General features: G+C 42.1%; 1 protein-coding gene across 15 annotated transcripts in view; it reads right to left on the bottom strand.

The window, feature by feature from the left end:
• The window catches only part of LOC138740247 (CD99 antigen-like protein 2), a 224,114-nt gene that overhangs the window by 95,619 nt on the left and 104,330 nt on the right, over positions 1–24,165 (bottom strand). For 2 of the 15 annotated variants that reach the window (XR_011342767.1, XR_011342766.1), the window contains exon 6: positions 18,921–19,015. The exons of the other annotated variants lie outside the window; for them this stretch is intronic. The gene's annotated coding sequence lies outside the window, so the exon portion shown is untranslated. The remainder of the gene's footprint in view (positions 1–18,920; positions 19,016–24,165) is intronic. 15 annotated transcript variants of the gene reach the window in all.

The following is a 24,165-nucleotide window of genomic DNA, read 5'->3' as shown; positions in this document are numbered from 1 at the left end:
TTGAACATTAGTTCTTTAATTATTTTAAAGAAATTTCATGCATGGATGGAAATTTAATTTTTTTGTAGGGTTTATGCAACTTTTAATTTGTTGTAATATTTTTTCTTTTCCATATGTTTCATTTTTGTTTATATATTATTAAAAATTGATTAGACAAATTTGTTTTGGTCACCTTTACCTTTATTCTTAAATAAATTATTACTTTAAGGGGTGCGAGAACATATTAAAATTTTTTAGGGGTGCGGGGCATAAGAAAGGTTGGGAACCATTGGGTTAAAGGATCAAATCCCTCTCCAAGACTTGCGCTCCTTATTTATTCACTTGGGTCCAGCACTGGAATCATGGGCTAAATCTGGTTGAGATTTTGCACTGATTTCAAACAGAATTTTCGGAACTCAGCTCATCAAATGCCCATAAGTGCTGGCTGCTGGCACAGAAGCACCAGACATGGTGAGACTATATCGGGAACATTGCATGCATTTCTTGTTGCCATACCACAGGAAGGATGTAATGATGCTGGAGACATTGCAGAAAAGATTTGCAAGGTTGTTGCCAGATTGGAGAACTTGAGTACAAGGGGTCAATAGATAGGAGGGAACCCTCTTCCCTGGAGGTGTGACCTAATCAAGGTGTATAAAATCACAGAGGGATATCAATAAGGTGGATAGTTTTCTTTTTCCCCAAGTAATGGGAGTCTCAGATTAAGGGGCATAGGTTTAAAATGACCTTAAGACCACAAGACACAGGAGCAGAAATAGGCTATTCAGCCCATTGAGTTTGTCCTGCCATTCAATCATTTCCCCATTCAGCCCCCTGCCCAGCCTTCTCCCCATAACTTTGATGCCATGGCTAATCAAGGACCTATCACTCTCTGTCTTAAATACACCCAATGACCTGGCCCCCACAACTGACTGTGGCAACAAATTCCACAGATTCACCGCCCATTGACTGAAGAACTTCCTCTTCATCTCTGTTCTAAATGGATGTCCTTTAATCCTGAATTTGTGCCCTCTTGTCCTAGACTCTCCCACCATGGAGAACAACTTTCCTACATCTATTCTGTCCATGTCTTTCAACATTCAAAATGTTTCAATTAGATGCCCCATATTCTCCTAAATTTCAATGAATACAGGAAAGGTTTAAAGGGGAACTGAGGGGCAAATTTTCATACAGAGGTGGTGTGTATATGGAATGAACTATTATACAAAGTGGTAGAGGTAGGTTACATTACAAAGCTTAAAAGAAATTTGGGCAGGTTCATGGATAGGTAAGGTTTTAGACATATGGGCCAGACACTGGCAAATGGGTCTCCCTTAGGAAGGCACCAAGTTGGGCTGAAGGGCCTGGTTCAGAGCTGTACAGGTTCCTGACTCCATGATTTGCTTGGCAATCTATGGAGCTGGATTCATCATTACACTGAATACCTGCAGTGAACCGCCAATCACACTGGGATTCACTAGAATTATATGGAACTATTACTTGAATCCAATGCTGGTCAGAGCTGATGGACAATTTGAAACTCCACAGATTTTGCAGAATTAGAGTAACTGCATAGTCTGGAAACCGATTGACTGACCAGATATTACAACTGGGAAGCTAGAGGGTGCTGAAGACTATCTGAGAATGTCAAGGTTTTGGATCTGGCTCTTGGGTCACCAATGACTTGGGCTGAAGGCTATGTGGCTGCAGAGTGCTGGAGGCAATTCCATGGACGCTCAGTAACTTTGTGTGGGGGTGGGAATAGACTTTCATTTGTTTCTTTTTGACTGTAAGGGGCACCGGGCAATTTCTGCTGATGGTGAAGGTCCATCTGCCTGACTAAGAAAAATTTGTGTACTATCACATTTTTCTGTTTTATTACATGACAATAAAAGAATCTTGAATTTATTACATTTCACTGACCTCTATCCTTGATTCCTTTTATTTCTTCAGAATATTGTTTCAGCCATGTAACCTCATCCTATTCTGTGCCTGGATACTCTTGCAGGTCATTTGATTTCTTTACCACCAGGTGTGTTTCCACTTACTCATGCAGTGCCCTTTAAATGTTCTTCCATTTGTCCTGTCCTGCTGTTCTGAATAATTAGTTTTACTGTAACAAGCACATTTGCTCTCTAAACAGATGCTGCCCGATCTGTGAGTGTTTGTAAAATCTTGTCTGGCTATCACAGGTTGGAAAGATAAGAACCAGGTGACTTTCAAACCTCGGGCATGGCAGGGATCTGGAGAAGGGAAACCACGGAGAATAGTCACAGATGAGGCAGCAGCTGCTTAGAGTGCGAAGGTGAGTCGCTGAATGGCAGCACTGCCCACTGCGAATGTGTATTTGATACAACCATCCAGGAAAAATCATGACACGTCATTTAGTACTTTGCCTTGGGCAGGTTCCTGAACCAGAAAGAATCATAGTCTTGAAGAAGGAAACACTTAGTCAGATCAGATAGAGGATACAGCTGGTCCCTTCCGATTTGTATTGTTTTGTTGTTAAAAGATAAAGTGCCACACTCATTCTCAATACAACAACTGTTCATTCTGTGAAGCGCATACAATTGTATTGGATATGGCCAACATCGCAAACCCACATCTAGCTCCCACTGACACAGTGAGGAAATAACTGATGGATCAATATCAACAAGCTGTGCTTGTTAGGTGTCCGTAGTAATTGACCCAATAATCCTATTAGATAATTATAATCAAAAACTTTTTTTTTGAACACAAAGATTCCCATCAATATTTCAATCAAGTCATTAAAGAGGAGTTTCTTCCAATGCCCTCTTGATTCCAAATAAATTGTAGGACACCCTGTTAAAAATAACTACTTTCCATCCAAGGACATATTGCCTTATGAGCAGTTTGCTTTTACACACACATACTGGGACACATATCCTGAAAGGAAAATGGAAAAAGACTCAAAATTAACTTTCGAATAGGAACTGGATTTAAACTGGAAAAGAAAACTAAGCTGCAAGGCTCTGGGACAAGAGTGGGTGAGGAGGAATAAACCATATCACTATGTCAAAAGCAACACAAGTTTCAAATGAGTTAGTGCAGGCACAAAGGGCCTAAGAGCCTTGTTCTGTGTAATGAGGAATTGTTCCACGTCCCTTTTGGCATTACAACAGTGTGGGATGCAATTGAAATGAAAACAGAAATGCTGCAGGAACTCAGCATACAGAGGTGATAAACATATTTAACTGGTGTTTTGGGCCTGAGCATTTTCTCAAGGTATGAGTAAAAAATAGCCAGGGAAAAAAGAAAGGGCAGGGAGAGGAGCACAGACAAAAGGTGATAATTGGACATGGATAGGACAGAAAAGCTAAGAATTGATAGGGGGAGGGGTGGCTCTGTGAATGCAGCTCCATGTTAATTTTATACATAAACCAGTGTGAACTCAACTCCTTTCATTAAAAATTGAAGATGCTACTGCAGGAACTCAATGGGTCTGGCAGCATCCACCTGGAGGACAGTCAAAACTCTGCTTCAGGATGCCATTCCACTTTCTACCCAAGGAGGTGGGCTGTTCTGAGCATTTACTGTTCTAACTGTACTGATATGTTTTCCTCCACTGTATAGTCCCTACCGGCTACTGTACACATGAGGCTGGTCTGCCCACTAATGACTCATCCCCTATATCTCCTCCTCTTTTGCCCTGGCCATAAAGGTTGAGCTACCTTCCCCTTTCCAGCATTCCTGTACCTGGATCTGGGCCAGCCTAAGTCTTGTGTGTATTAAAGCCTATTGTTCCCTCAGTTCTTGACTGTGGCTATTGATAGATATTGAGCAGTAACGTTGGTACTAGAGCAGTTTACACAAACACGAGGTCTCATAGACAATAATATGAATCAGCAAGAAGTTGAGGACTTCAGATAATGACTCAGTTTTTTGAGCACCATGGCATTTTTTGTCAACTTTTATGTTCAACCAAGAAGACATATCACCTGAAGCAGTGCACTTGACAATGCAGCACCCTCTCAGTCCTCCTCTGAGATTCTGTACCAAAGCCTCCGATTCAGACACGGGTGTGCTATCAGCTGAACTGGTAGTCAAGACATTATACTACACCATTTTTATTAACTCTTTTGTCAGTCTGCCCTGTCTCCTTGTATGAATCTGGAGATTTAGAAATGGTTAACTTCAGTGCAATTCTTATTGAAATAGTGAATGAATGAGAACAGCATGACCTGACCATGACAAGAGGTTGAAATATGTGGCAATTAATGGAGTTCATTTTTGCCTGTGGCCCCTAAGGCTCCATAGTTCAGTCTTGTGTGGCCCACAAAGATAAAAAGCAAGCACTATCTTTGTTAATGCTGCTGTGTAGATTTAACTGCAGTGAAGACTATTTAAATTGAAACTCTGACACTAATGAGAGGAGGCTGTTTCGGGAGTCTGGCAGGAGTCCAATCGTGTATCAAGTGATTGAATGATATTCATGAAGGAATTGCTGTAGGCAGCATCATCTGGGATAGACCAAAATGTTGCCTTGGGTTTTATATTCACTAATCCATTAAAGGGAAACTAAATTAAAAAGGAGTTGCTTTGCAACAACCATTCAGTTTTTGTTGTAACAGAGATGCAGACTAGTCAAGAGCTTTCTTTTTGGTTTTGTCATTATAAGGGAGGGGGGTTCATTAAATTGCTGATGTACAACCAGGTCAATCCTTAGCTCAGCAACAGGGCACAGCAGAGTTAGCTATCTCAACAAGAAAAACAAGTCCCAATGACCCTCAGGTTCAGGGAGAGAACTTCATCATTGGTCTCTGTTCCTGACAGACTTGACTTGCCTGCCTCACTGTAACTACGAACAGCAAATAAAAATCCATCCACACTGTGCATCTGATCAAGTTCAAATTTGTTATCATCTGACTATGCATATACAACCCAATAAAACAGCATTTCTCTAGCCCTCAGGGCACACACATTCACAGCACATAATAATCACAAATTATAAAAAGATATAATTTCAAATAAAAATATGAATATTTTGGGGACGATTAACTCAGTTACAGAATACAGATCATCAATCTCATTGCCTGCGGGAAGAAGCTGCAGTATATCCCAAACTGGCAGTCCTGATTTTGATGCTCCTATAGTTCCTTCTTGATAGTAGTATGTCAAAGATACTGTATGCAAGATGAAAAATAATTCTTTGAGCCCTATTCAAGCAATTCTCTGAATGTCAAGCCATTCTCTGAATGTCTTCAATAGAGGAAAGTAATCTTCTCAGATATTTTGATGATTCTCTGCATTGACTTCCGGTCAGAGTGGGTAGTCTTGCACTCAAGGAACCTGCCCCGGGAAGATTCTAATATTGTGTAACCCACACGTATCCCATTAATCCCTTCCAACCCGATAGACACATTCTGCTATTTGGAGGTCTGACTTTTAGCTGCTGTGTCATCAGCTCTGAAATTCTCTTTCTAAAACACCTCCCGTTTCTATCACTCTCTGCTCCTTTCAGATTTACCTTAATATCTACCATTTTTCATTTAATATACACCTACTAAGAGCTTGGAATTAATTCACAACTTAAAAAGGTGCTATATAAATGTTAATGGGTTAGTCGTATGCCAAGCTGCTTGACAATTACATATTGATGAACCAGGAGAGACATACAGTGCAAAAGTGTCCCTTTAACCCACTATGTACCATTATATTGTTATGTGCACATGATACACAAATGATGCAGTTAGTGTAATGGTATTACAGCACCGGCAACCTGATTTTGAATCCGGCCTGTCTGTAAAGTGTTTGTACATTCTCCCTGTGTCTGCGTGGATTTTCTTCAGTTTCCTCCCACCCTTCAAAACATATTGGGGTTGTAGGTAAATTGGGGTATTTGGGCAGTATGGACATGGGCCAGAAAGACCTGTTACCTTGCTGCATGTCTTGATTAAATTAAAATCAAAATTATTTTATTTGCCTACAAAGGCAAACACAGAGTTGCCAGTTAAAAGCAGAAAAGAATCCCTTCAGAGACATCGAGTCCCATGGACCTTCCCACCTCCTCCAATGTTAACAATGTAAATTTCTGCCCTCTGGCTTTAGATGCCTCTGTTGTGTGAAGTTGCTCGTGTTCTCAGACCCTTTGTATTGACAGAGCATGTTGTACACTGGTGAACCCGTTCTCAGAGTCCCTATCCAGATTGTACCGCCTCAACCTCTGGTTCCGAATCCACCCAAGAGTTAGGTAGATGCCAGAACCCAAGGCCTGTTGGCAGGCCAGCATGCCATTGTGCCTAAACAAAGCTATCAACCGGCAGTTTGGCATAAGACCTTTGGCTGTCGAGACAGAGCTGGAGACCATTATGCTATCGCTCAATACAAGCCGGTGGAATCCTTCAAGCTCTCCTTTCATGTTGTGAGAGCGCCTCCCTTCACAACCCTCTCAGTGTTCCAACTTGAACCATTCTCCAGTTAATGAAGAATTTTCCTGAAAGACCCCTTTTGATTTCCTACTCCTTAAACTTGTGCCTTCTTACAAAAACGTCCCTTTCGAACAGAGATTAGGAGAAATTTCTTTAGCCAGAGGGTGGCAAATCTGTGGAATTAGTTGCCATGCAGGCAGTATAAGCCAAATCATTGGTATATTTAAGCCAGTGGTACATCGGTTCTTAATCAGGAAGGGAATCAAGAGTTACAGGGAGAAGACACAAGAATGGCATTGATAGGAATAGTAAATACCCATGATAGAATGGTGGGGCAGGTTCAATGGGCTAAATGGCCCAATCCCACTTCTATGTCTTATGCACACTGCCCCTGAGCACTCACATCCTCCTAATATAGTGATGACCAGAACAGGGAACAATAGGTTTTGCATAGTTGTACAGACCCTCCTTGCTCTCAGTTTCTATGGTCCAGCTCTTGAAAGCATACATCTCAAACACCTTATTGGCCTGCACTACTTTCATAGTCATATACACCAATGTCCCTCTGTTCCCCAGTACTTCATACAGATGTACCATTTCATTAACCATTAGTCAGCCATCCACGACAAAGTGGTGAAGACTACAGCTGGACATTTGAAGCAAGAACTAGTTGAGCTCACCCTACGAGGCCACCTACTCTCCCCTTCCTGACAATCCTTTCCCTGCAGACTTCAGCCACTGGAAAGGTATTGATGGCAAAATGTATGTGCAATCAGATTTGTTTCTTTCTCGACTTCCTCCACATTGTCCACTGCTTGATCCTGGCACTGGAATCCCGGCACTGACTTCTTACGTTCCACTGAAAACTTGGTTTAAATGACCCTCTTCCTACTCACACATCAGACATACCCATTAATGTGTGGACAATGACCAGGTGAACACAAGAGAACTTCCCACAATCAACATACAGAAATTTAAATACACCAGCCACCTGGGTTCAAATCCCTCACTGTCTAGAAGGAGTCCATACACTCTCCCATGTCCAGGTGTGTTTCCTCTGGGTGCTCTGGTTTCCTTCTTTGTTCCAAAGACATGTGGAGTTAGTATGCTAATTGGTCATGTGAATGCAATTGGGGTCATGGGCCAGAAGGGCCTGTTACTGTACTGTATCTCCAAATTAAAAGTAAAAATAAAATTAATACTATGACCACAGGAGCAAATCAGAAGCCAAGCATTTCGTTATCAGTGACTTATCTCCTGACAACCCCAAGCCTTTTCCCCTGCCTACCAAAGCACAAGTCAAAAAGTGGGATTGAATTGTTTATTGTCAAGTGTTCTGGGATACAGTGAAAACTTTGTTCTGCATGCTATCCAGGCAAGTCAACCTGTCATTGAATACAACAAATAAGACAAAACAAAGTATGGGCTGCATCAATTTACTAATGTGAGGGGGTGGAGTTGGCTCCTTGAAAGCAGAGCTGACATAAAGTATATAGAAAGAACAGTGAAGAGAGAGGGACAGAACTACAGGAAAGGAGACAAGGGGTGGGGGGAGGGTGTCACTAATGGAAACCAGAAAAGTCTATGCTAATGCCATCCAGTTGAAGGACGCCCTTACGGTGGATGAAGTGTTGCTCCAATTTTGTGGGTGGTTTCAGTCTGGTAGTACATGAGACGATGGACAGATATATGAACAAGGAAATGGGGTGGGGAATTGAAATGGGTGGCCACTGAGAGATCCACACTATTGAGGTGGAGAGGGGTGGTCAATGTGTTTCCAGATATGTAAATCTTCTGCCCATGGAAAGGGTGGAGGTATGGGGGAGAGAAGAACAGAGTGTGACCCAGCATGGGATGAATCTTAATATGTTGCTGCTTTGTTGTGGCAGTGGGAAGCATAGACAAAGTTGATGGAGGGTACACTGGTTTGCATGGGCTACAGGGAAGATTTGCCACTTGCCGGGATGGGTGCAGTTCCTACAGTGGTGAGTGAAGCACAGATGCCAGCCCTGGCATTCCACTGGGAATCCCAGGAAATCTGATCACCAGATGAATAGACAGAGGAAATTAAGAAGGAGTCAGATAAAAGAAAATCTAGGACAAGCAGTCCACTTGATTGTCACCCCATTTGCTAGAATGAGCACGCATTCCCTCCAAACTGCTGTATGTAAAAAGCAGTTACGTAGCTGAGGCCTGCTCCCGAAATGCATCTTGCACTTTTCCTTTAAGTACCAGCCTCTCCCCACCCATAAGAACCATCCCTTTGACTGAATTGCTACTATTTTAATTCAGAGTAGGTAATGGCAACTTTCCATCAGCCAGTGAGTTGGAGGAGAGGTGGGATAAACATTCCAGTGCACCACGGTCACAGTCAATGTTTTCTGTAATCAGAGATGATTTAAAGTTGACCAAACAGGTGCTTAATACATAAGAACATAAGAAATAGGAGCTGGCATAGGCCATCTGTCCAGTCAAGCCTGCTCTGTCTTTAAATAAGAACATGGCTGAGCCGGCTGTTCCACTTACACACTTGCTCCCCAGAATTCTTAAATTTCCTATTATTCAAAAGTCTTGCTGTGTCTTGTTAATTTATTGAGGCAGCCTTTACTGCAATGGGCAGATAAATCACAGGTTCAATAAACTGAAGCATTTCCACCTCATCTCTGCCTTAAAATCTACTCCCCCAAACTTGAGGCTATGTCCCCAGTTCCAGAATTAGCTGCCAGTGAAAAGAACCTCCCTGCTTCTCTCTTATCTGTTCCTTTCACAATTTTAGGTCTCTAAGATCCCCTCATCCTTCTAAACTCCAGCAAGTAAACTCCCAGGCGACTTGATCTCTTCTCATAAGCTATCACCTAATTTCTGGAATCTGCATCATCTCTAAACCTGGCATATCCTTTCCAAAGTAGAATTGCCGAGGTGTGGCCTCACCAACACCTTGAACCTCCCTGCATCCAAATTCAATTCATCAAGCAATGAATGCCTTCTTGATTGCAAACTATATCTTCACCACACGCTCCCTATAAAAACAGGCTGATTTCTTAGGAAGAATGCAGTCAGTGGAGACCCGTTGTGTATACATTCCATGCTTACAATCAATCATAGCCACAACAGTGCAATCAGCAACCTTTGATTGACAGGGAAATTACCCAATCAGTTTCTCTCTGTTTTGGCTAGTTTGTCGCTATAAGCAGCTTTTCTGATTCTGCTTTGACATCCCATGGGGGCATGATGTCATGTCAAAATATTTAAAGATGGACACTTTTACTGCTACCATCGCATAGAATATTACACACTGAGCAGGCCCTTTGGCCCACGATGTTGTGTGACCTACATATACCGAAAAATGAAAGCCTCCCAACCTCATAACCTTCCATTTTTCTTTCATCCATGTGCCTGACTAAGAGTGTCTTAAATGTCCCTATTGTTCTAGCCTCCACTACCACCCCTGGCAATGTGTTTCAGGTGCCCACAATTCTGCATTAAAAAAAAATCCCTGATATCTCTCCGAAGGGTGGCATGGTTGGTGTAGAGCAACGCCATTCCAGCACCAGTAATTGGGACCAGGATTCAAATCCAGCACTGTTTGTCCATTCCCTCCATGCCCGGGAGTTGTGGTTTCCTCTTATCATTCAAAACATTCCAGGGTGTAGGTTTATTGGGAGGCACAGAATTTTGGACCAAAATGGCCTGGAACTGTGCTGTATGTCCAAATTTAAATTTAATAAATTTTCCTCCCTTCACTTGCACAGATCACTTCTCTTTAATGTGTCTTTGCCCTTGTGGCAAACTGCACCATTCCATTATCAAACCGGCATCCATTGTGTGGGCCCCCGCAGGATCAAGAGTTCCTGGTAACCCGGGGGAGGGGGGGGGGGGGCGGCACAAAGAACTCTGGGAGGCACATGATTTCAGAGGTCGGGTGATTGCGATAGCACACCAACAGTAATTATTTAAACTCTTGCAGACATTCCATTAAACAGTTCTGTTGGTTCAGCTCACAACAAAGTACTACTAGGTTGTTGCATCATTGGACCAAGACACCATAGGGGCTTATTGTCAATTTCTTTCACCAGCCAGCAAACAACAGGTATGAAGCCATCCAAGTCCTGCTCATATGTTTTTTCAACCTTTTCCGATGCAACAGGACAGCACGACTTCTCCATATGGATGACCTGATGACCGCACTCCTTCCGAACTAATGAATGAGACGCTGGTGCTCATGGATAGACAAGCACTGTCTGCTTTTCGAGCAAATTTTTCTTCGAGCAAATGCCAGAAGACATCCATTTGCTGCTTGCGGACGAAGACTTTAACGATCCCCGTCGCTTAGCATCCCATACTGATGAGTATGGCACATTAAGCAGCGTGGTAGACTTCCAGTTGGGTACTTAGCAGTGTCTTGGCAAAGGGCACAAAACCTGCCCATTCCGGATAGCGTGTGGCGTCAGATTCAACTGGATGCAGTCAGAGAACAATAGTGTTATTACCATCAGACATGCTGCTTCCGCCCCCACTGCATGCATCCAAGAAATGCCAAGGCCAGCCATCAGTAGAGGCCGTAATGGGCAGCTACAAGAACAACCTCCTTTTCCTCTGGGATCGACACTCAGGCTGTCGGTTCTTGGTCAACACTGGAGCAGAGGTTAGTGTGTTTCCCTCCTCCGGCCCAGATACATGTTCAAGAAAGAAGGACCCTCCTCTCACATCTGCCAACCACAAAAGCTTCCAGACATATGGGTCATGGATAATTCCACTCAAGTTTGGCTCATCGCGGTTCAGCTGGTCCTTCACCATTGCTGATGTATCACAGCCACTCCTGGGAGCTGATTTTTTGCGAGCACACTCCCTTCTAGTAAATCTCAAAGGTCAATGCCTTGCACCCCACAGCTTTGCCTCAACTTGTTGATGCTCTCGTACAATGAATATGCTAGAACCCTAGCATTATTACTCCTCCGTGATTACACAACATTCATGGACATCCCCTGAATGCAGAAGTGTGCAGCCTAACTCTGGATAAATTGCGATTGGCTAAATACGAATTCTGACACATGGAGGACATAGGGATTGTTCGCCATTCTGACAGCCATTGGGAATCATGGTTACACATGGCAACCTGGGTGGGGGGGGGGGGGCACAAAGAACTCTGGGAGGCGTGTGACTTTAGAGGCCGGGGGTGATAGTGATAGTACGCCAACTGTAATTATTTAAACTCCTGTGAGGATTCCATTAAACAGTTCTGTTAGTTCAGCTCACAGAAAACTTCTGTTGGGCTTTATTCACTGCACCATTTGCTAGCTACACCCTTCACATTCTCTTCTTAACCCTACCATGCCCAGTGACAATTGTTTTAGTCCCTCCAGATTAAGGATGGCAAAAAGCTATCCTAAACATGGTGTTTCAATGGCAATTAGCACAGTCCTGCAAGTCCAATTAATATTTTTTGGATCATTAACACTCATGGATTGGAATTTTTATAGCAGTTTTGAAAAAAATTCTCAAATTAAGTCCTTTAGTGGCTGCTGCTAATCGGGCTGAAGAAGGAATTGCAAGGGTCCAATTAAATCAACAGATACTCAATGACACCACAATAATCTCAAGTAAACAAACATGTGCCCAGGAGTGGGACTGGTCCAAACCACACATGTGGATAGGAAGTGTGTCAGAGAGGTCATACACTCCATTGGGAACTACGTATACTTCCAGAAAAACACACAAATGTCAGCCAGTTATTCTCTCTTTTTTCACTAATCACTGGAGAAAAAGCTAAATGCTAAATTCAACACATTGTGTATATACATAATCTATTATAAAATGTTTTCAGATGTAAGACAATGGTTGAATACTATGTCTGGTGCTCAAATCAGCATAACTAAAAAGGACAATCAAATCAACGTAGCTTCATGTAACCTGTTGCTAAAAGGGTCTGAGAGTTTAAAGGTTTTTTTAAATGTTAAAAACCTTGTGTTTATCATTTCTGTCTGATTCCACATTTCTTTGTCATGATGCATTTAGAATCGTGCAACCTCAACAACACAGAACGTGGGCATTTGCTCCATCATGTCTCTACCATCTCTTTCAAAGAGCTCTTCATTTATTGCCATTATTCTGTTACTGACTCAATTTTTCTATTACAAAAAAGGAATGATTTATTTTTCCAAGTTTGGAAAGCAACTAAAAATGGAATAAAAACTTGTGGAAGACCAATTAATTTTTTTGTTTCATTAACACCTCTGTGGATTGGCATGTTTTACATGCCATTTTATGGCCATTCAGAGGCCAGAAAGCCAAGTTGGATGCTCATTAAATGGCAGTTACGCAGCACTTTAAATTGAATAAGAGTTTCACTGCTGTTTAAACCGTTCAAAGGATATGGTGTTAGTGTAGCACCCATTTAAAACAAAGATAAAGAGGAATTTCTTTAGTCAGAGTGTGGAGAACCTCTGGAATTTGCTGCCACGGTTGGATGTGGGGCCAGGTCGTTGAGTGTATTTAACGCAAAGAATGATAGGTATTTGAATAGTCAGGGTATCAAAGATTATGGGGTGAAGGTTAATGAGAGGGGTTGAGTGGGAGAATGGATTCAGCTCATGATGGAATAGACTTGATGGACCAAATGGCCTATTTCTGCACCTATGTCTTATGGTTTTATGGAGCAAAAAGATTTCATTGAACCATGAACTCTGCATAAGAGAATGAATGGCCTGCTGCTATTTCTGATGTCAGCATCTGAAGATCACCCTCCAAAATGAATAGCATTATCTGGTTTATGTTTCTGCAATGTGATTTCCAACCAGTGCTAATTCAGATGTGACAACGCAGGGCAGCCTGATCAGGATTAATTGTCACATCTTCTTGAGCTGCCCAATGCAGAAGGCTGCATTTCTAGCCCATTATCTGCCTCCGATGGGACTGTGGGCTCATTGCTCACGTGCCTGTACCACACAACATTCGGCTGTGGTACATTCTTTGCTGGGAACAAGCTGTAAGACCTGCAAAACGCTGCTTGCTGCGCCTGCCAGCGCCCAAGCTACTGATCTCCCTCTCGGAATACTGTAATCAGAAGCCACATTCTTACTGGCTGTTTCAGCCAGCCTTAATTGCAATGCTCATTTGCACTGTGATTGTGGTCTTTCTCTACAGTACTAATGATGGCAGGAAGCAAAGCTGAAATAACAGATTAAAACAGAAAGGTTCATGCTCATAAAAGCTACATAAACTGCCTTAATTTCATCATACTGAATACAGAGAACACTTTTGTTTGCTTGATTGAAACTAGTTTTTATATTAAAGGTGGGGGGGGGGGGGGGGGTTCAGTCATTACATTGCTCTAAGCAAACTCCAATGGGTTCTGTAAAACAATTTTGTGGCAAGGAATGAAGCTAGCGCTGGCCTCTGTTGGCAAAGTCATTCTTTTCAACCATGGAAATGTTTGCCTGCGATTAGAAAGTGACCTTCTCCACTTCTACAGCTCCATAGCCTGATCTTAGGCTTCACAGCAGCAGAAGCTTCCTGAAACACACACCTCCTTCAGTCATTCATGCCTTAGCCTCAATGTGGCACTATTGTTAGTGATTTGCAAACATCACCTCTATTGCAATTCATTGCAACAGTGAAAACACACTGAAATGCTAAGAGGTAAAGATATATTACTGACTTTTCGGGAAGGCATCTGAATACTGAAGAATGGGAGGAAGAGCAGCAAAAAGTGTTAATTGGACATGATAAGAAGAAAGGTGGGAATTGATTTTGGCTCTGTGAAAGGAGACAGAGAGAAAAGGGAAGAGAGACAGAGCTGGGGGAATGGGGACACATTGGGGGGCGGGAGGGAAATGATTTAACGGAAATCCGAGAAGACAATGTGACAAGATAGTTACAAGAGTAAATATTTGCATCTTTTCAATAATAAAGGCATGGTGCTAAATCTCGCATTTTGAGGCATATAAACAACCGGTTGTTACTTAAAGTTGAGGTGTTCCACATAGTTTGTCCACACCAGGTCTTCTCATATGATGTCTTCAAACTTTCACTTTTATTTGCTGAGTGTGTAATGACTCTCCTCTCTGCAGGTTTGTTACAATTATGGTAATACTGAGAAGCCAGCTAGCAAGCTTTCCACACTGAGCTGGGGGAGGGAAATTGGGATGGTGTAGCTTGGGAAGCATACCAGTTTGAGAACCAGGCAAGGTGACAAACTCAGAGGTGGGGGGCTTTCAGTTTCATTTTATATTCCTTCCTTTCATATAATTATTTTAAATATGGTAGTGTGGTTACAAGGTGAAGTATTTAAGAGTCTGAAGTTTTACAGTGAATAATTGCCACCCCAACCCCCCCCCCCCCTCCCACCACCGCTGGTACCTACCCCTGTGATCACAGAAAATGCTCCACTTGAGCCCACACCTCTTCCCTCACCACCAATTTGGTGTCCTAAATAGTTATTTCAAATGAAGAAACACTTCACTTACAAATCTGCAAGGGCTATCTACTTCATTCAGTGCTCCCATTGTGGCCTCTTTTACATGGGAGAGACTGGATGCAGAGTTGGAGATCACTTCGCTGAGTATCTTCAGTCTGTCTACGGTTGACACCAGGGATATTCCCACCCAACCCATTTCAATCCCCCACCCTATTCCCACCCAACCCATTTCAATCCCCCACCCTATTCCCACCTGACCCATTTCAATCCCCCACCCTACTCCCACCTGACCCATTTCAATTCCCCACCCTATTCCCACCCGACCCATTTCAATTCCCCACCCTATTCCCATGCTGTCTGTCTCTCCTTGATCTCATGCACTGCCCAACTGAGACCACCAACAAATTGGAGAAACAGCTTCTCATATTTAAATTTAATTTTTTAAAATTTAGCCAAACAGCAGGGTAACAGGCCATTTTATCCCACGAGCCCATGCTGCTCAATTACACCCAATGAACCTACACCCTCAGTACATATCGAATGGTGGGAGGAAACCAGAGTTCCTGGAGGAACCATGACCCTCCAACCAGATAGCTTAAATGTCGACCTCAAATTTCCATTAGTCTTCCCCCTCCTGAATTTCTTGTTCCCTATCTCAATGACCCCTTTCCTCCGACTTTCCTTCCCTTGTATCTCTCTCTCTCTTTCCCTCTGTCTCCTTTCTTCAAACTCTGCGTCACATAGCTACGCCCTCCTCGATCAGTTCTCAGCTTTTATCCCCTACCCTCCTGTCCATGACCACCTATGGCCTCTTGGCTGTTGACCTGTGCTCCTTCCCCTGCCACTTCTGCCCTCCTCCTTCCACCTTTTTATTCAGGCCCTTCCCAGCATTTGCTCATATCTTGATGAAGGGCTCAGGGCCGAAACATTGTTTATATATCTTTGGATCCTGTGGGACCTGCTGAGTTTCTCCAGAAATTTTGTGCATTGACTACAATCAATTTCTGAAGATTTTCTTGCTTCACTGCAATCAATAATCTTATTTTATTCTCCTTAATTTTTCCAAAGTGGAAAACAAAGAGAGAGAGGGAAGAGATTGCACATGCTCTGCTTTTTCAATTGCTGTGTATGTGCTTGTTAGTTGTGACCATTGTTGAACTCCAAGCTGCGAGCCATAGATAGCTCCGGAGGGCCGACTCAATGGGCCAGTCCCAGATCCTGACCAGCAGCGACATGAGATCAGAACACAACACATTGATAAGTAGAAATTCTGCATGGGCCACAGGAAAAAGAAGCATGTGATGTCATGCATGTTCTCTGACAATAAATCTAAACACTGAGATAATTTCATGGCTTCAACCTTCCCAACCTTCACCAATTTCTTCAGCTTTAAGCTCTTTCAGTTCTGGTCTCTTGCATATTCCTGATTTTAAAACATGCCCTTCATTGGATTCAGTTATTGAGGCCACAAGTTCCCAACTTCTCTGTCTCTCCCTTTCCTCTCTTTATAACCCAGCCTTGTAATCAAGCATTTTATCTTATTTTCTAATAATATCTTGACTATCAATTTGTGTCCAATTATTTAGCTCTGATAGATCTTGGGATATTTTATTGCATTAACGGTGGAATATCAGAAAATGTTTTAATGCAGTGCTTCACAAAATTGTGTTGTTTGCCAGCTCAGCCCAGCACAGAACAATGTTCACTGGACTTCTCTATTACATATTGCACAATGTAATTTGTTGCCCAGCCTGTTTAATGAACGTATTCCTGTTTAAAAGGCCTCTTACATGAACTGAGTTGTTGTTACCTTCCGTAATCAAGGTAAAATGGCAATAATTTGGTAGAAATGGGAGCATTAATAACAGTGGAGAATCTTGCCTCACCTCCATATTCAGCTCCACTCCCAGTCCAGGTTACTTGTACACATACAAACACATCATCACACTGCTGTCAGGAACCAGATGAATTTCCTCCTCTTACAGTGAGGGGTATGGAGCAACCTCTACCAGCCTCCAGTGTAGTCACCTCAGAGCCAACCAGACCTTGGTCTTCGAATAAAACATGAAAATCTTCAGATACCATGATTGAAATAAAAACGCAATGCTGAAGAAACTCAGCAGATTAAACAGTGTACTTTATATAGCAAAGATAAAGATATAAAACCAATGTTTCAGGCTAGAGCCCCTCATCAAGGTATGATCAAAATGTAGGCAGGTGCCCAAACAAAATGGAGTGGGGGGGGCAGGAGCACAGTACCACGGGCAGGGGGGAATAGGGGAGAGAGGGCACAGCTGCAAGCAGGGGGAGGGGGGTTGGCTCTGTGAATGGAGAGGGAAGGGTGTGGAGACCTGGAGGAAAGAAAACAGAGGGATGGGGAAGAGAGGGAGAACTATTTACAGTTCTTTATTTGTTTACATGTATACACTATGTACATTTTTTTTGCACCACCAATTAGTGGTAATTCCGCCACATCCACAGGAAAAAGAATCTCAGAGTTTTATGTGATGTCATGTATGTCTGAAATCTGAGAATTGGGAGTAGGCTAGCAGAAACCAGAGGTCAATGTAAAAGTCATCCGTTTGGAGAGTGCACAAATGAAAAATTAGGTGTTGCTCTTCCAATTTACGGTGGTCTCGGTTTGACAGTACACAAGGCTATGGACAGACATGTCAGCATGGGAATGGGACGCAGAATTTAAATGGTTGGCCACTGGGAGATCCCTGTCATTGTTGCGGATAGAGCGAAGGTGCTCAGACAAGCGATCTCCCAGTCTGCGCCCAGTCTCTCTGATGTAGAGGAGGCCACAACGAGAGCACTGGATGGAGTATATTACTTCTGCAGATTTACAGGTGATGTTGCTTCCCTTGGAAGGACTTGGGCCCTGAATGGTGGTGAGGGAGGAGATGTGGGTGTAAGTGCGGCATTTCCTGCAGTAGCAGGGGAAAGTGTTGAGTCCTCGGTTTTATTTCCTTCAGCTCTCCACTCCCTTTCCTCTCTATTCACAGAGCTATTCCCTCCTCCCTCCCTTATCCTCCTATTACCTCCTCCCTGTTGGACTGTGCTCCTCCCCTTGCCCCTCCCTCCCCCACCATTTTGTTCAGGTGCCTGCCTACATTTTGCCCATACCTTGATGAAGGACTCAAACTCGAAACATTGGTTATGCATCTTTATCTTTGCTATATAAAGTGCACTGTTTTGACCTGTTGAGTTTCTTCAGCATTGTTTTCTTACCTCAGGTTTAGAATTTCCTGGCTCTTTCTGTGATTCACAAACATTGTAAACTATCACGTTCCCAAAAATTACATTTCCTTCTGCTCCTCAACTTGGTTTGCTTTGCATACCGACAGCAAACATTCTGATTCTATTGGAAGTCAATTCCCGTGGTTTCGAAGCTGCTTAACTGTAGAAGAGCTAGGGAACTTGGAACACATTTTCTGACATTGTACTGGGCCAGCAAGTGGTTGCTTAGCAATGCCAGCGTGATGCGTTAGTTAGCAATCTGCTAAGTTGCGATTAGCCACTTGGGAAAAGGGCATTTCAACATTAGCTTTCCATCAAGCCAGAACGGAAAACTAGAGCAAGCCAGTCCAATTAAATCTAAATGTAATTACAGTGCTGGATTGAATGTCATTGAATAGCCACCCTGAAAGGAAAAACTGCTCCATTCCATTAGTTAATTGCAGAGTTTATTACAGTCCTTTGACAATATATTAATAACAGTCACAAGCTGCTTTCTATTTATAGAAGGCTCAAGAAACATCCATTCGCTCTCCATATTTCTCCATCTTTACACTAAGGTATGTGTAAGATTTGGTTTCAAAATTAAGGCACATTTTAACTTGGCCTCCCTTCCAACCACTCTACTATCCTTTTACTGTTCTTTCTTTCAATGTGGAGACCACTGGCAGCCCCTGATCTAAGTAACTTGCTTTTCAAATACAAGTCCACCAATTTGAATCTGGAGCTACATATTGTCCAGATCAGTTCAGGATGGTATTCATTAGATATTACTTACCTGAAGGACATAGTGAACCAGATTGGACCAGAAACATCTTTTTAGAATCATGGTTACTTTATGGATTATAGATCCTAAATTTTCATCTTGATTTCAGAATTGGTTTAATTAAATCTACCTCTGGATCTTTAGTCTAGGCTGCTTGATACTGTAGTGATATCCTGCTCACATCTATTCCACATGCTTGGTCTTGGATCTGTGCAATCACAGGAACTATAAAAGAACCAATATGATATTGTTATGAGAAGCTAGTACCAATCCACCATACACTGCCCCTCTCCCACAGGGGCAGCAGCACATTTAAATATCATACAATATTTAATTTTTTTTTTTACACAGTCAATTGGAGAGAAGTACGGAAGAAACTAACTAATGTTAACTGCTTCGAAGGGAAGGGAACTATTATATTTGAGCAGAGTCCTAAGGGGTCTATAACCAAAAAAAGGTTGAGAATGGCTGATCTAGAGGGATGGGAAGCAGCTGTTCCCAATGTTGACTGAGATCCCTGGATCCTACAGCCTCCTTCATCACCTCCCATTGGATTTTACAGAGGTTGCTCTCTCCTCATTTCAAGCTGGAGAGAACTGTGTAGTCAAACAAAGAGTGAATAAGACTGCAAGAAGTGATGAAAGAGACCAGAGGATGCAGGTGCTGTTAGTCCACATTCACCAATGTTATGGAGCAGCCCAGAATCCCCCTTCTCAGCTTCTGCTCCACTGTCCCAGGCCAGCTCATGGCCAGTCCTCACAGTAGGCTCTCCACATTCAGTCATAGTCGATTCATCCTTAGATTCACACCAGGTACCTGGCCCAGAAACGCACAGTAAAGGGTGTGTGCCAGGTCTCCAGCACAGCAGTGCTGTCAGTAATGAATCTCTCTCCATCCACTGATTCCATGGGCACTTTCATTCCTGGAAATGCATCCTGAGCATTAGGGCAAGGCACTGCTTTCTTGCTCTGACCCTTCAGCACATGGGCAGAGTAAAATTTGGTTTCAAAATTAAGGCACATTTTCACTCTGCCTCCTCTTCCCACCACTCCACCATTCTTTTCTTGTTCTTTCATTTGATGTGGAGACCACTGACAAATACATGCTTTGTTCTCACTGGTACCATCAGGAAAGAGATATAGGTGCCACAAGACTCATTCCATTAGAAACAGCTGCTACCCATTTACCATCAGTCCCTCAACAAAAAACTCAGAGACTCATTTAAGGTCTCTACTTTGCACATTATATAATACTGAGTATTTTTTCTGTATTGCACAATTTGATAACATTTATTTCTTGGTTTACATTTCTCTATTTTTGATACGTATCTTTTCTTGAGTACAGTTTTTTGTTCTACTGATAAGTAGAATAAGGATCAAGAGCAAAACATAAACACGCTGGAGAAACTCAGCAGGCCACACAGCATCCACAGGAAGTAAAGGATAGGCAACCTTTTGGATCTGAGCCCTTCATCAGATAGAAACAAAAATCAGGCAGGTGCCTGAATAAAAAGGTGGGCGGGGGGTGGAGAAAGGAAGGGGCAGAGAGAGGAGCACAGATTAATAGATAAGTGGTCATCAGTGGATACAGGTGGGAGGGTAGAATAGAAAATAGCAGAGAAGTGATGAGGGAAATGGTAGCTCTCTGATAGGAGTGAGAAGGGAATGGTGGGCTGGAGGAACTCTCCAACCTGATAGATTAACATTTAAATAACATTAAATTCTACAATTTCTGTTTGACCCTCCCTGAGTCATTCTCTTTCCCTATTCCTGTTTCCCTTCCTCCTTAAATTTCTGGCCCGGTTACTGTTTTGCTTAAGGCAGCTGCTTTGTGTACAAGATTGGAAATGAAAAGTCTGAAAGCTAATGAATTGAGGTACAATAATTAAATGGAATTTACACCAGGGCAAGACATCTATGACAAGGTTTTAAGTTGCAGATCAGTGTCTCCTCGTTTATCTTTTCTTTCCTTTCACCTTTTATCCAAATGCTCTTTAATTTTAATTGCTTCAATTAATCCTCAAATAGACCATGTTCCATATTCTAATGGGAGACACAAGAGACTGGAGATGCTGGAATATGGAGCAAGGAATCTTCCATTTTCTGTCTCTTTAAACATTCTGCCTTCAGACAAATTCTACAGGACTTGCCACATAAGTAATTTTGTTCAGGAAAAAATCATGTACAGTTTAATCATTTGCTATGACCTTGATGTTTGCTACAGTACAACAGAATAGAATACAAGAGTAGGGATGCGATGCTGAGGGATGCTGAGACACTGGCGAAACCTCAGAGTATTGTGAGCAGGTTTGGGCTCTTCATTTAAGAAAGGATTTCCTGACATTGGAGAAGGTTCAGAGGAGGTTCACAGGGATGATTCCGAGAATTATCATATGAGGAGTGTTTGACCCCTTTTGGCCTGTACTCATTGGAATTTAGGAGAATGGGGGAGAATCTCATTCTCATTGAACATTTTGAATATTGAAAAATGTGGACAGAGGAGATGTAGAAAGGTTGTTTCTCATGGTTGGAGAGTCTAGGACAAAAGGATACAATTTCACAATTGAAGGATGTCTGCTTAGAACAGAGATGTGGAGGGTTTCGTTCAGGCAGAGGATGGTGAATCTGTGGAATTTGTTGCGAAAGGCAGATATGGAGGCATAGAATTATGGCTTTAGCCAGGGCATTAAAGTTTATTTGGAGAAAGCTGGACGGTGGGACTGAGTTGGAAAATGGATCTGCTCATGTTTAAAGGGTGGGGCAGACTTGATGGGCAGAATAGTCTATTTCTGCTTCCATCTTATGGTCTAGTAGGTTCAGCCAGAGAGGAAGATCAGTGGTTCTCAACCTTTTTTGCCCTAGGCCCCACTTAAATTTTTCAAAACGACGTATGCCCCACCATTTGCAGAAAAAAGTTACATATTCAAAATAAGTTTTAATTAAATCATTCACTGCAAGTGTATTTCAATGCAATTAAAGTTGGGAATACACTGGTACACATTTCATATTCAACTATTACTTCAATATCTCAAACACACATTCAACAATTGTCACCACTTCAGTGGGAACCTTGCCCCTGACACTGGCTGCAGATTTTTTTGATTCAAGGGACTAATGTTGTTAGTTTCAATCTTAAATCTCCACATTTTGTCATTTCCAGTCGATTTCTCTTAGCTTGTAGCAAATCACTAACAACACTAAAGCCACATTCTACTAAATTAGATGATGGAAAATGTATCAACAGTTCCCTTGCTAAAGTAGTTGAGTTTGGATAGTCCTTTTTGATCTCGTTAGACAGCCACATCATGGTTCCTTTCACTTTGAACAGAGATTTCACGTATTCATCATGTTGCAACTCAGATAGCTCCTCTTGGTATTGCACTGGAACTTCAGACAAGTCCACCAGCAGTGGGAAAATCCATTGCCTTTAAATCACAAAATCTATCATGGAAGTCAGTAACTAACATTTTCAAATGGTCAACAGTGACGTTAGGAGCAGCATTAACTACCTCACACTTATTCAACCAATAGAATTGACTGAAATTTCTTGTAGAAATATTCCTTTGGCATAATTCTAGAAGAGTTATGAATCCAAATAACTTTGTTTTTTGCATCAACAAGCGTCACATTTTCTACTTGGAGATGCTTGTTCAACGTACTTATTTTCTCAAAAATGTCCTTCAAGTAAGTCACGTAAGCTTTGTTATCTTTTGTTCGCAAGACCTTCATTTTAGGTTTGTCCTTCAAAAACTTGCTGAGGAGATCAAACAGCTTCATAAACCTTTTGAAGCAGTTTCCCTTTGACAACCACCTTGCTTCAGTGTGAAGCAATAATCTCACATTTTTATCAACAAAAAACTGCTTGAACTGACATTCACATTTGGCATTAGCTTTGATGGCACTGATACATGATCACAGAATGCAGTATCTCATATAGAACAGAGGAAACTTACTTGGCAATTAAGTTTTCTCGGTGCACAACCAACATGTTTGGATTCTCATCCTTCATTAATTTTAAACATCCTGGTTTTTTTTTAAACCCATCCTAGCAGGTGCACCATCTGCAGCACAAGATACAATGTTTCCTTTTGGTATTTCATTTTCATCCAAATAATTTTTGAGCTTGCTGTAGATATCAACTACAGTAATGGTTGTTTCTCATGATTCACAAAACAACATCTCTTCTTGAAACTTTGACAGTGTTGACAAATCACATCTTTCACACCAACATAATGTTTTTTTTTAAAAAAACAACTTTTTAATTACTTCCCAAAATATTCCCACGCCCCACCAGTGGGGTGTACGCCCCACCTTGAGAATCTATGGGTTAGATTCAGAGTTTGGTGAAGTTCTTTTGCAAACTGAACTGCAGCTAAATCCAAGCAGAGCCACTTAGTTCAATGCCCACTTGACTTGGAAATGTAGGTTAATTCTATTGGAGTGCATGTTTGTTGAGGCCTGTGAATATATTTCCTGGGTTCCTTGGAGGAGTTGTTCAAATGGGGATTATTTTGCACCTGTGGGGCTTTGTACAATTGGAAGGATTTAGACACACAACATCAGCGGCATTATATTTCCCCACCTGTTATCAATGGTTAATTGCCATTTTACATAAAAAGCATTTAGGATGATATTAAGGACCTTGTGTCAATGTTTCAGGTCAAAGTTTGTGTAAATAATGGAAGAAGAGCCCAAACCTCCCCTTTCCCAACCCCCACTCAACACAGTAAAGGGTGTGTGCCAGGTTAGCCTCTGTTTTGGTAGCCAACTCCTTGATAATGCATTCCATGTCTTCACCTCCTCCTCTGTAAACAGAATTAAAATGATTTGCCAAAACTTATTCTTACATCCCAGTGGCATACGAAACTCTACCTGGAGCTATGTTTGGATTTTAAACGTCCGCCTTAAACTCATTCATTTCCAGAGGTCAGTAGGGAGTCTATTTTCTAGTTCCTCCTCTACCACATTCAATTTTCTCTGTCAAATGGCTGTTACTGACCAGCCCTGCCCTTCTCATCTCCTGTAAGTAAGAGGTTGCTCCAGAGCCAAGACATATGTGGTTCCTATGTGTCTGCTTTCATGGATGCAAACTAAATCTTTCACAATTAAAGCAAAGGCTTGCTTTTATACACTTTACGCTAACTCAAGCTGTCCCAAAGCACTTTACAGCCAATTAAATATTTGTGTTGTCAGTTGTGACATGATTCAAAGCAGAAATGGCATTTATTGAATTAGAGCATAATTAAACACAATGAATACATTAGTGATCTCCCCCAAGTGCCTGCAAATCTAGTTCTGTTGCACTTGTGAAAAGGTACTCTGCATAAAATCCACAGTGAGAAGCAGAAACTCATTCCTTTACTGTTGAAGGCCTTG

Source organism: Narcine bancroftii, chromosome 8 (genome assembly GCF_036971445.1).
Source record: "Narcine bancroftii isolate sNarBan1 chromosome 8, sNarBan1.hap1, whole genome shotgun sequence".
NCBI lineage: Eukaryota > Metazoa > Chordata > Chondrichthyes > Torpediniformes > Narcinidae > Narcine > Narcine bancroftii.
The sequence above is the reverse complement of the archived record's forward strand: the minus strand, read 5'-3'. Positions and strand labels throughout refer to the sequence as shown.